Raw genomic sequence first — 13,669 nt, 5'->3', positions numbered from 1 at the left:
GGTGAAGTTAACCAGATACGGTTACAAAGGGTTGATGCGGGGAATGGGAGTGCAGGGAGCAATGCCCGACTCCAGAGCGCCTGAAACAATTAGACTTAGGGTAAGGATATGGCGGCGGGAACAATCGGTTAACCGGGGTAAGGAACCGTCAATAATCCGAGGTTAATTTCAGTGCGCAACCCGCTTCATGGAGGGAACCCAGCAGCCTAAGTGGAGATGAAGGTCGATTAGCTTGGTGGGTAGGATTCCACAACGGTGAAAAGCCGGTAGCAGAGAGCTCTTGCGAAGATTGCGAAGGCACCTCAAGCTGAATCACGAAATACCAGCCCATGGAACACTCGTGGAGTGTAGGCTGGAAATCTTCAGTGGAAATACTGCTCGGGGTCAGGACTACACGTAGCATAAAGCACAGCCTCAGGGATTGCCAAAAAGTATATGCTGCTGCAAAAGTACGTGGTGCACAGGGGTTCGGGTTGCACAGTCCCCTCGAGGGATACTGGTCTCAGGATTGCTGAGAGAGCAGATCAACCTCAGAGACACTCGGGAACCCACCTCCTGTGTTGCAGAAATCTTAAGAGTCCTCAGGAGCTTGAGAGATGCAAACCGGTCTGATGTGTTAAGGTGCCTAATGCTGGATGGGAGTAACTTCTTTACTCCAAGGGAGATTCTTCTGTCGTCCAGCAAAGTGTAGACCATCAAAGTACTTGATTTCTGTAGCAGAGTTTACTCCAGGTAAAATCTAAGGTCCTGTAGTCAGGGTTCCTACTTTATACCCAAGGAAGGGGTTGGACACACTCTGTTGACCCACCTAGGGGAGGGTCAGGACAGAGGGGTGGCTGCACCCATGTCCTTTGTCCAGTTTCGCACCAGAGCAGGAGCAAATGGCTCCTGCAACCGGTTTGAGCTGGACTATGCACAGGGACACCAAATGTGCCCCCAGTGCAGACTTTCTGGCGCTATCAGAGTGCACCCACCCTGCCCCAATACACTAAATCCTGTCTGGGAGGTGGTCACACCTCCCTGTGACAGGAAACCTATTGTCAGGCCTTCCCCTGCTCGAGCTCAGCTCAGCAGCAGGAGAGCAGACTCGTGTCTGTGTCTGGCAGCATCCATTTTGTGATGCCCAAGGACGAGAAATCTGGTACCGGGTGTTTCACATAAGTCCCTCTAGAAGGGTGGAATCATACCTCCCCTGCCAGCTACTGGCGGGGAGGTATGATTCTAAGGTGTTTGACACCAAACACGACATGTTTCTAAGCAGCCGTTTTAAAGTTAGCATTTACCGCGAGGTTATAATGCACTTAAATATATATGGTTGGCTGCATCACAAACAACCCCGGAAAATAGGTTCTGAAGGCTGCAGAGGTGCTCATGCATGGGCACCCTCTCACATAAAACCCAGCACCCTCCCTTCAGGATTATTAAGGCCTGCCATAGGGGTGACTGATAGGTTTATATGTGCAGTGATTTAGAATAGTGAACCTATCTCTAAGTAAGGGGTGCATGCACCACCTTACCCAGGCTGCAGTAGCAGACCTGTGGTGTGAGTTTGAATGTCTCTCAGGGGTGGCATAATACATGCTGCAGCCCCTGGGAGACCTCTGGGGTACCTATGCCCTGGGTACATAGTATACTATATACTAGGGACTTATAAGGGTACCCCAGAATCCAATCTGGAGTGTACCTAAAGTACATGCAATCAATTTAGGGAGAAACTGGGGTCCTGGATAGCAGGATCCCTGTCAGACAAAGTTGAAAACCAGAAAAACACCAGGAAAGTGGGGGTAACCATGCCGTCGGAATCCACCTTTCTACAGAGAGGAGAACTTACTTGTCCCTGAACGAGATCAGAACTCTCATTCCCGGACTCTTTGTGGACTTCCTTGCTTAACACATTCTGCAGACCGTATGCAGAGTTTCCTTTGAGCCCTTTTAAAATCCCTTTCATGATTCCTAATTGACCCTTGAATGGACTTTGAGAGGCTTAGACCTAGATGACTCTTCTGAACTTTACCTAAGTGAGGCTTACGCTGACACTTCCCCGATCCCCTGAAGACTCTTGACCGCGCTTCTGCACCGCAAATGCCTGCCCCTTCATATATGATGAGCCGTATCTTTCTTCCCTATATGGAACTTTTTGATTTCTGAGTTTCTTTGCATAACTGAACCATTCTTTCCCTTTGGACTATACTTGGGATAGTTAGGCTACTAATGTATAGACCCAATAACCTAAGATTGTTTTCTGAGCATCAGGTGCGAGCGCTGTTGTTCTGCAGAGCAGCTGTCGAACTACTTGTGTGTTTAATCCTGATCCACCCGGATATCTTTAGGAGACCTGGTCTCCCTGTCCCAATATTGTCTCTTTATAGGATGGTGTTGATAGGGATCTATTTGAATATACTTGTGTGTTTAATGTATTTGGGATGTATTTGAATTCGATTACTGATTTGTAATAACACCTGTTTGAACTTGACTACGGATCACTGGCCCTTATAGTGTAGCCAAACGAGTTCCACTATGGAGGACAGAGAGTAAGGTAAATGTGGGCCCAGAAAACGCTGGATCACTCTCATGAGCCAATCTTCAGCACCAAGGACAGCGACCACTGCGATGCACTCGCCATAGGTTAAATGTCCCATTAAATGCGTAGGAGCCTGAAACTCCACGCAGGTTCAGAGGAAAGAACCTTGGCGAGCCCCGCTCCCAACCTCACTCCTCTGGATTCGCAAACTCTGATCGAGTAGTTGAAAAGTCCTGAGGTACAAGCCGCGCGACCCTCAAATTCAAACCTCACTCTAAAAACTTTCTGTTCTGCCTCTAAGAATCTTTTGTGCCCCATGAACTCTGCAAGGTCCATATGTACACCAGATTCTTTCACTTCCAAAGTTATTTATCTGGCCGGGCTACCCCATAGATTGTGATAACAAGTCATCTTGGCAGGGTGGGCTCTAATGCTGGCGGCGCCTGGTGTGACAAGGTTTGTTGCCCCCTTCCCCTTGTCCTCCTTCTTCAACGATTCCCTCACTAGCACCCTCCAATGGTGCCCCTTGTCTCTTTTGAACCCTCGCTCACATTTATTTTTAATTCTTTTATAGTGCTATTTATGCCAATACAGACTGTCAGTGCGCTTTACATCACACACATATGATACAGAGATGCAAGCGAGTAAATCAATGTATAGGATATCTTACTTTAGACAAAGAGGACTACAATGTATAGGAGTCACGTGTCATCTGTACTGGTTGACTTGTTAAGAATGCTCGGCCTGGAGAAACGAAGTGCCTGACCTACGACTTTTTCACGCAGCGCTGTAACTGAAGGCGCTGGGCTGCATGAAGAGAAGAGAGTGCAACAGCGCTCTATCTATGAGATGAGGTGCTCCCGCCTCCAGTGCTCGGGTACCTGAGGCGGCCTTGCACCAGTGCACGCGCCTGTGCACCACAGTGCAAGGGTGTGTGTGATGTCATGCATAGGTTTTAAAGCACAAAGTTTTATTCCCTGAAAAACTTGGAACAGTTTGGAGAGAATATATCGTTTCCTCGATTTTGCGCCTGCCTCGAGGAGGCATATTTGTTATGCAAATTCCTTTCTATCAAAGTTAGTAGATAGACATTAGCAGCAAAATCCACGGGTAGGTGCATGGGGACACCCAAGCACCACCCACATTAGGCCTCCTTGAGGTAAATTAGCATGTCATTCTACTTTGCATTACATTACAACCACCGTCCAACGCAAATCAGGATTCACACTGGAAAGTAACCTCAAAACATCACTTTTGTACCAAACCTGTCCTTTAAAACCAGGATTTGACACATAGCACAATGATTGGGGTGGCATACTAATGCAACTGTATTTCTACCCAAAGGAACCCCAGCTACCTTAGAATAACAAAAGACTGAGGGAAAAAACAAAAAAGGTTCTAAACTTCTACCTTTCAATCTGCATATAGCGCTTTGATGCCACTTCCTAGCTCAATGTGCTATATTAGGATTTTCACTTTTGATCTCCAAATAACAAATGGATCCCTGTGACAAAAGCAGTAATGCATTGAACTACGTTCATAAAATACTAAGCTGTGATCGCATGTCATGCGTTGTGCTTTGCAACAGGAACATTAACCCTCTATGCTACCTTATCATGAGCCAAAACTGTGACTGAATAAATCCCAGATCTCTCCATTCAGTGCTTTCACCGCCGGAGCTATCATGCCACTTTTATTGTCCCCTGAAAATGCAGCGCGCACAAAGATCTCTGCAGGCTGTTCTTGTCTCCCTCGGCCTGTGGTGCAAAGGGCGCCCCCTTCAGCTTGTCCCCTGGTGTGACAGCATCGGTGGCACTGCCCTGAAGCCAGCACTGTACCTTGGACTTCACACCAGCAGTAAGGAGTTGGGCATTGACTGCCACAAACACTCAGTGTGCTGTTGTGCCACTGCAGGCCTGGTGTCTGTCGTGTGGCGGGCACGAGGGGTGTGTGGTGCAAGAGACAGACAGAGCCGGGTGGCTCACGACAGGATCCCGAGCCAGGACCAGTAGATTGTATTGTAGCATTTCTATAGCGCTTACAACCCTCGACCAGCTGATGCGCTTAACCACGCAGATGGAAGGTTACCAATGATGGCGGTGCGGGAAGAGTTTTCATGGTATGCGTGACCAGGTCCGGTTATCGTGCTGTGGGACGCAGCATCTGGTGGTGTGATGTGTGAGGGTATGTGAGAGAGAGACACTCAACTTATAAAGAGAACTAACCAGATTAGCCACAGGAGCAGTGGGGTGCTGTGTGCACGTACACCAAAAGAGGGGTACTCTGAGGAGGCCCGTCATCCGCAGAGGAGGCCTCGCCATCCGCATGGTGGCATGCACTAGGCAGGGATGCTGTCGACAGAGTACAAGGGTGCCGGAGCGGGCGAAAATGGGAACTGGAAACGTAAGAAGCAGGCACGCGCCATTTAATTTCACTTTATTTATTTATTTTTTAAAGGCAGGGACACTGATTACTGCTGAACACGTATGCCCCATAAAGAGGAAGAGAGGTGTTAAGCAATCAAGGCAGCCGAGCTTAGCAGAAGCTGCACAAACTTTAAAAGACCTAGATTCTGCCTACTCTGCGTAGACCAAAGTAACCCTACATTTGAGCCGCGGCTCATGCCGCGAGCCCACCTCAGGGGCTCTCAAACGAGGGCGAGCATCAGTTGGCCGACCCCTAGCCAGCTCGTGGCTCAGACCCCACCAGAGAGATCTTCAAACTTTTAGATGCCGAGACCCCCCCTGTCAACATTTTCAGGCATAAGGACCCCCTCCTGACAAACATTTCTAAACCTATAGGCAGGGCTACTGGAATTACGAGGCAGGTGAGGACCAAATTACCCGACAGGCTCTACATTGTGTGGGAAGAAACTGTAAGTAATGTTATGTGTTGCCGCGTATTTTGGGATTCTGAAAAGAAAGGGGTTTGATCCCACTGAGGTCAGGGAGGACCATGAACAATTTTCTATTAGAAAGTGCCCTGGGCCTGTTTTTAGTGATGCTCTTCACTTATTAAACAGACTAAGACCTTTATCCAATTCGATTGGTCTAATGTAATTTAATGTGGGACAGCATTATTTTGACATTTGTTACACAAGGTAACGCTGAGGAAAGATTTCACCCAATCAGTACCAGTTTATTACCAAAATACAGCAATTAACATCAGAAAGATGTCGAGTCCACCTTTGTGAAGCGGCTTCCACTCTGCAGGAATACGTGCTGCCACATTAGAAGCTCACCTGGCCCTGGCCGGGAGCAGCTGGGGTCCCTAAAAAACCCTGGCGGTCTTGTACAGAGTTAAGCAGTTTACCCACGCCACTTTCCTCTCACCCCCTCCCTCCCTTCCATCCCTCTCTTCTCTCCTCTCCAAACCCAAGATCCCTCTCTCACTTTGCAGGACATTTTCTTTCACCCCATTTTACAACTTCTGAACTCTCCCCATTCAACCTCTCGCTTCACCTTTAATCACCTCTTGCCATTCTGTCTTTTCACTGCCCCCATCTCTGACAGTCTCTCTCATTTATCTCATGGCCTCTCTGGCCCTCAGCACTTCTCATTCACCTCAAGTCTCTCCATTCAAATTTTTGTCTATTTGTATCTTACACCTCTCCAGTTCCCCCATTCATCTATTCGATCTCCCCTTTGTTCTTCCACACCTTCTTGATCCAACGTCCCTATCCCCTGTTACGTCAGCACCAGTGCCTAATTTGAGCAGGTGGTTTCCGGTGCTCCATACTGACACCTAATTGTGGACACTGGCACTATGACAATCTTCCACATGTGGAATTTAGAGATGAGCAGAACAGCTGTTTATTCATTCAATATACATTAGAAACGATAAACTCCTGACACCCGTGCCATTCTGATAGCTTTGGGGACTTGATAGTCGCACTTGTACAAGTGTTATGGTTGGCAGTTGCACAGTTATTGTCATTGGCCGCGCAGGCAATGGGCGGGTGGTTAAAGTTGCAGTGGCCGACTGGTGAGGGCCCTGACACATGTTTTATTACAATTAATCACTGCTCAGCACCCACCCCAGTACTCCCTCTCTTCCCCTATCCTGCTGTCCCTCACCCATGTCACATCAAATTACTTTTTAGGTCACAGATCATCTCTCAACTATCTTCTCTCACAGGTTGAGAGTAGCCCTCCTCTGTGCCCTCACCTTACGCTCGCACTCACTTCTTCCGTGTCCACACTTCCCTTCGGCACTTCACATTTCTCCTCATCCCTGACCTCTTCAATCGAATTCTCTCGCTCCCTTGCTGTCCTCTCTTATCCTCTCATCTCTCCTCACAGAGCACACAGGTCGGACCCATATACTCCTCACGGCCTGTGCCACTCTGCTTACTGTTCCCTAATTCAGGAAGGCACAAATTGTCTGTCTTGCTGTTTTGGTGCAGGCCACGCAGCTATGGAACTTGCCCTCCTGGGTGGGTCCCATCCTGCTGACCCCTGGCATTGTAGCAATAGGACCTTCTATCTGCCTTTATCAGCATTGGACGATGAAAGCATGCTGAGCCCTGCCAGCCAGGAAAAATCAAACTACCCCCACCACATTAAGGATGGCTGCAATGTCTGAGGCGAGCTTTGCTGAATCCAGTGTGGGGCCCATCCTGCTGACCACCATATATTGTGGCGATAGGACCTGCAATCTGCCTTTATCAGCATTAGAAGATGAAACCATGCTGAGCCCTGCCAGCCAGGAAAAAACAAACTACCCCCACCACATATGGGATGGCTGCAATGTCTGAGGCGAGCGTTGCTGACTCCGGGTGAGGGTCATCCTGCTGACCACCATATATTGTGGCGATAGGACCCTCAATCTGCCTTTATCAGCATTAGAGGGTACAAGTACTCTGAGTCCTTGGAGTACTCCTCGCCACATTAAGGCTACAAAATGGTGGCGTCACTCTTGAACCCGCCAGGTGCTCTCTGCAACTGACAACACATGACATTCACTCCTTTCTTTTCTTTTTTGGTTCATTCTTTCCATCCTTTCTTATATTGCTATTTCCTTCCTTATTCTCTTCTTTCCCTTCTTTCCTTCTTCCTCTCCACTCTTTCCGTTTCATCCTCGCTCTTCCTTCTCCCTCAACCCTTTCTGTAGTTCCATTCTTATTTTCCTTCTTTCTTCCTCCTCTCCCTCCCTGGCAGTCTTCTTCCTTTACCCCATCACTCTCTCCCCTCTCCTTGAAAGCGTCTTTCCTTCACCCCTTCCTTCATTTCTTCTTTCTTCTAGCTTTTCTTCCTTACTTACCTTCCACCGTCCTTTCTTCTCTCCACCCCTCCCTGTTCCTTCCTACCTCCCTTCCTACTCTCATTCCGGCCGCCCCCCCCTCTCCTTCCTTCCATCCCCTCTCTCCCTTCACCCCTTTCTGTCTTTAATTGCCCCCCCATCCCTCATTATCCCCCCCCCACTCTTGTTACTTCCCCCCGTAGCTGTACTTCTGGTCCAGCTTCATCCGAAGTGCAGGAGACACCCACTGAGGGTTTCTCATAAATCATTTAGCAATGTTTTGTTCTGGTCTCATATGTAATTAACAGCTCGATTAATATTTTAATATTAACTTGCTTTATAAACCCTAACATCTCTGTTAACTAATTTATTGATGCCACTTGTCAGACTGGCAATGGGGCTCGCGTCAATTTAGAACAAAGAGCATTTAAGACAGTAAGTAAAGACAGGTGTAAGACACATCCCTGACACGAATCAACTGCAATTTAAAGAAATATGACTCTAAACTGCTTGATGCACAGCCAGGCAAAGAGGCCGCGCTACTTAATGAATGCAGGATGTCAATGAGCTACAGTGACATCCACACAAGTCTCCAAGGAGCATCATTTAATCATTATAGGCTAATGCATCAGGTTTTAAATTCTGTGTTGGGTTTTCTAATTTCTCAGACACAAAGAATGAATGAGTTTTTCTGAGGGTGGCACGTTGTGGACTGAGCTATCCCTAGACATTCCCAGTAGTTTTCGGCAGATGATGAAAGGTGGAGAAGGTTATTGCCCAGGGTAACACAATGTGGTCAACTGTGAACGTTGGGATTTGAACCCTGGTTCTTGGTCTGCTACTTGGTTACGAGATCACGTGTGCGTCACGAGTACATATATGACTACAGAATGTATTAAATATTGCACTTGCATCTTATGGTATTTGTTTCATGCCACCGCGTTTATCACGGAAGACTCTACTTTCCAGAGCAAACACATTTTTAGGAAAGACCCAAAGAAGTTAATAAAAAGCTGATTTAAAGTATTTGAAATGGATTCTTCAAAGGACCTATATTTCTAGTGAGTGGATCACAATAATAGAATATTTGTGTTTATTGGAAATGGACTTCAAGGCGCTGTGTGGGAGGTGAACAAGGCGCTACATTCCATGGTCTGATCAATGCATGAAGTGCATTCCGTTGTATGACAGAACCACGCATGCCTTTACAATGCGGGCAATACGACAAATGCGTCATTACCACGCGTTCCTTTAGCACACAAGCCGTTACAACAACTTGCCTCAGGGGTGCGCTGGACTCTGGAATAGTATAATTTACTATTCAAACTCCAGTCTGAGGAACAGTAGGGAAAGTGTTGGATTTAAAATCCAACACCAGTCCAACAACTCGTTCCCTAAGGCAAGTAGTTGTAACAACTTGTGTGCTACAGGAACAGGTGGTAATGACGCGTTCGTTGTAGGGCCCTCGTTGGAAAGGCACTGCCAGTGGTGGCTCCTCCGCTAAGGCAAAGGAACGTCGCCCCACTGCTTTGTTGCAGTGAAACAAAGGGAAAATAAAATGAAAATAAATCCTGTTGTTATAATTTTATTTTCTCCTCCTTCCGCAGCTTTGTGTGAGGGGATGTGGGCAGGGGAGGAGTGGTAGAACCCTCCTAAGTGAGCAATGACTGCTTGGCCGGCCCTCTCGGGTGGCCCAAAACAGTCTTGCGCATTTTGCATGTTCTCCATGCAGGCTGCAGTACAGCCTGCATGGAGAACATATCCAGGTACCCAGTCAGTGTCCGAGTGTCGAAACACAGTGCTGCTCACACCAATCACAACGCTCGTAAGGCAGCGTTGTGTTTAGCTGACTGGGAGCCTGGGTGTGCTTCCTGTTGAGGCAGTTCGAGGGATGATTACAGAGGAGAGACACGGCGAGGGAGCAGCAAGAAGGTAAGTTTTTATTTTTTATTTTTATTTTTTTATATCCGCTTCCCTTGCATCGTCCCCCACCTCCCACCCCCCTAACTCTGATCCTCGTCGTCTGCCACTGGGCACTGCGTGCTTTCGACTGCGTGGTGATGGGTGTTTACCCTCTGAAATGGCATGCCTAGTGCATGACATTTTACATACTCATTCCCCACACTTCATTGAAAGAAAATAACAGTCTATGGAGGGGGCTGTCGCCAACGCATGGATTCAAGATTCTGAGACTCCGGCTACGTCCCGAATGCTGGAAGTCAACCCCCCCTACTAATGCCTGTCTTTCTGGCTTCAAGAGATGTAAAGCGCATGGAGACCTATTCTCAAAGTGTACATTTACTCACATGTCTATTTTAGTTTGTATTCCTAGTTGTAACTCTACACTTTTTTGATTGATATTCATAATTTTTTAGTGTAAAGTTACTCCTAAAAGCAGACTCTCATGCTTCCAATACCTTCATTCAGGAGTGAATTTACGAATGTAAAGTTACTCCTAAGAGCAGACTCCCATGCTTACAATACCTCCATTCACGACTGAATTCACAAATGTATAGTTACTCCTAGGAGCCGACTTCCATGCTTCCAATACCTCCCTTTAGGATTAAATTCGCAAGGGTAAAGTTACTCTTAAGAGCAGACTTCCATGCTTCCAATACCTCCGTTCAGGATGGAATTCACAAGGGTAAAGTTACTAATAAGAGCAGACTTCCATGCTTCCAAAACCTCCATTCAGGATGGAATTCACAAGTGTAAAGTTACTCCTAAGAGCAGACTTCCATGCTTCCAATACCTCCGTTCAGGACTGTATTTGCGAGTGTAAAGTTACTCCTAAGAGCAGACTTCCATGCTTCCATGTCTTCTGTTAAGAACAGAATTCACAAGTGTGAAATATTCCTAAGAGTACACTACCATGCTTCCAATGCCTCTGTTCAGGACTGAATTTACAAGTGTAAAGTTACTCCTAAGAGCAGACTTCCATGCTTCCAACGCCTCTGTTCAGGACTGAATTTGCAAGTGTAAAGTTACTCCTAAAAGCTATATGCTTCCAATACCTCTGTTCAGTGCTGAATTCACAAGTGTAAAGTTACTCCTAAAAGCAGACATATATGCTTCCAATACCTCTGTTCCGGACTGAATTGGCGAGTGTAAAGTTAATCATAAGAGCAGACTTCCATGGTTCCAATATCTTTGTTCAGGACTGAATTTACAAGTGTAAAGTTACTCCTAAGAGCAGACTTCCATGCTTCCAATGCCTCTGTTTAGGACTAAATTTATGAGTATAAAGTTACTCCTATGAGCAGACATATATGCTTCCAATACCTCCGTTCAGGACTGAATTTGCGATTGTAAAGTTACTCCTAAGAGCAGACTTCCATACTTCCATTACTTCTGTTAAAAACAGAATCCCCAAGTGTAAAGTTACTCCTCAGAGTAGACTACCATGCTTCCAATGCCTCTGTTCAGACTGAATCTATGAGTGTAGAGTTACTCCTAAGAGCGGATATATATGCTCCCAATACCTCTGTTCAGGACTGAATTTGCAAGTGTAAAGTTAATCCTAGAAGCAGACTTCCATGCTTCCAATGCCTCTGTGCAGGACTGAATTTACGAGTGCAAAGTTACTCCTAAGAGCAGACTTCCATGCTTCCAATACCTCCGTTTAGTGCTGAATTCACAAGTGTACAGATACTCCTAAGAGCAGACTTATATGCTTCCAATACCTCTGTTCAGGACTGAATTCACAAGTGTAAAGTTACTCCTAAGAGTAGACTTCCATGCTTCCAAAATCTCCATTCAGGATGGAATTCAGAAGTGTGAAGTTACTCGTAAGAGCATACTTCCATACTTCCAATGCCTCCGTTCTGGACTGAATCCACTAGTGTAAAGTTACTCCTAAGAGCATACTTTCATGCTTCCAATGCCTCTGTTCTGGACTGAATCCATGAGTGTAAAGTTAATCCTAAGGGCATACATCCATGCTTCCAATACCTCTGTTCAGTACTGAATTCACGAGTGTAAAGTTACTCCTAAGAGCAGACTTCCATGCTTCCAATACCTCTGTTCAGGACTGAATTCACAAGTGTAAAGTTACTCCTAAGAGCAGACTTCCATGCTTCCAAAATCTCCATTCAGGATGGAATTCAGAAGGGTGAAGTTACTCGTAAGAGCAGACTTCCATGCTTCCAATGCCTCCGTTCTGGACTGAATCCACGAGTGTAAAGTTACTCCTCAGAGCATACTTTCATTCTTACAATGCCTCTGTTCTGGACAGAATCCATGAGTGTAAAGTTAATCCTAAGGGCATACTTCTATGCTTCCAATACCTTTGTTCAGTACTGACTTCACGAGTGTAAAGTTACTCCTAAAAGCAGACTTCCATGCTTCCAATGCCTCTGTTCTGGACTGAATCCACGAGTGTAAAGTTACTCCTAAAAGCAGACTTCCATGCTTCCAATGCCTCTGTTCTGGACTGAATCAACGAGTGTAAAGTTACTCCTAAGAGCAGACTTCCATGCTTCCAATACCTCCGTTTAGTGCTGAATTCACAAGTTTAAAGATACTCCTAAGAGCAGACTTATATGCTTCCAATACCTCTGTTCAGGACTGAATTCACAAGTGTAAAGTTACTCCTAAGAGCAGACTTCCATGCTTCCAAAATCTCCATTCAGGATGGAATTCAGAAGGGTGAAGTTACTCGTAAGAGCATACTTCCATGCTTCCAATGCCTCCGTTCTGGACTGAATCCACGAGTGTAAAGTTACTCCTAAGAGTATACTTCCATGCTTCCAATGCCTCTGTTCTGGAATGAACCCACGAGTGTAAAGTTACTCCTAAGGGCATACTTCCATGTTTCTAATACCTCTGTTCAGTACTGAATTCACGAGAGTAAAGTTACTCGTAAGAGCAGACTTCCATGCTTCCAATGCCTCTGTTCAGTACTGAATTCACGAGAGTAAAGTTACTCGTAAGAGCAGACTTCCATGCTTCCAATGCCTCTGTTCTGGACTGAATCCACGAGTGTAAAGTTACTCCTAAAAGCAGACTTCCATGCTTCCAATGCCTCTGTTCTGGACTGAATCAACGAGTGTAAAGTTACTCCTAAGAGCAGACTTCCATGCTTCCAATACCTCCGTTTAGTGCTGAATTCACAAGTTTAAAGATACTCCTAAGAGCAGACTTATATGCTTCCAATACCTCTGTTCAGGACTGAATTCACAAGTGTAAAGTTACTCCTAAGAGCAGACTTCCATGCTTCCAAAATCTCCATTCAGGATGGAATTCAGAAGGGTGAAGTTACTCGTAAGAGCATACTTCCATGCTTCCAATGCCTCCGTTCTGGACTGAATCCACGAGTGTAAAGTTACTCCTAAGAGTATACTTCCATGCTTCCAATGCCTCTGTTCTGGAATGAACCCACGAGTGTAAAGTTACTCCTAAGGGCATACTTCCATGTTTCTAATACCTCTGTTCAGTACTGAATTCACGAGACTAAAGTTACTCGTAAGAGCAGACTTCCATGCTTCCAATGCCTCTGTTCAGTACTGAATTCACGAGAGTAAAGTTACTCCTAAGGGCATACTTCCATGTTTCTAATACCTCTGTTCAGTACTGAATTCACGAGAGTAAAGTTACTCGTAAGAGCATACTTCCATGCTTCCAATGCCTCTGTTCTGGACTGAATCCACGAGTGTAAAGTTAATCCTAAGGGCATACTTCCATGCTTCCAATGACTCTGTTCATTACTGAATTCACGAGTGTAAAGTTACTCCTAAGGGCATACTTCCATGTTTCTAATACCTCTGTTCAGTACTGAATTCACGAGAGTAAAGTTACTCGTAAGAGCATACTTCCATGCTTCCAATGCCTCTGTTCTGGACTGAATCCACGAGTGTAAAGTTAATCCTAAGGGCATACTTCCATGCTTCCAATGACTCTGTTCATTAC

This window comes from Triturus cristatus, chromosome 10, assembly GCF_964204655.1.
Source record: "Triturus cristatus chromosome 10, aTriCri1.1, whole genome shotgun sequence".
Classification (NCBI taxonomy): domain Eukaryota; kingdom Metazoa; phylum Chordata; class Amphibia; order Caudata; family Salamandridae; genus Triturus; species Triturus cristatus.
The sequence above is the reverse complement of the archived record's forward strand: the minus strand, read 5'-3'. Positions refer to the sequence as shown.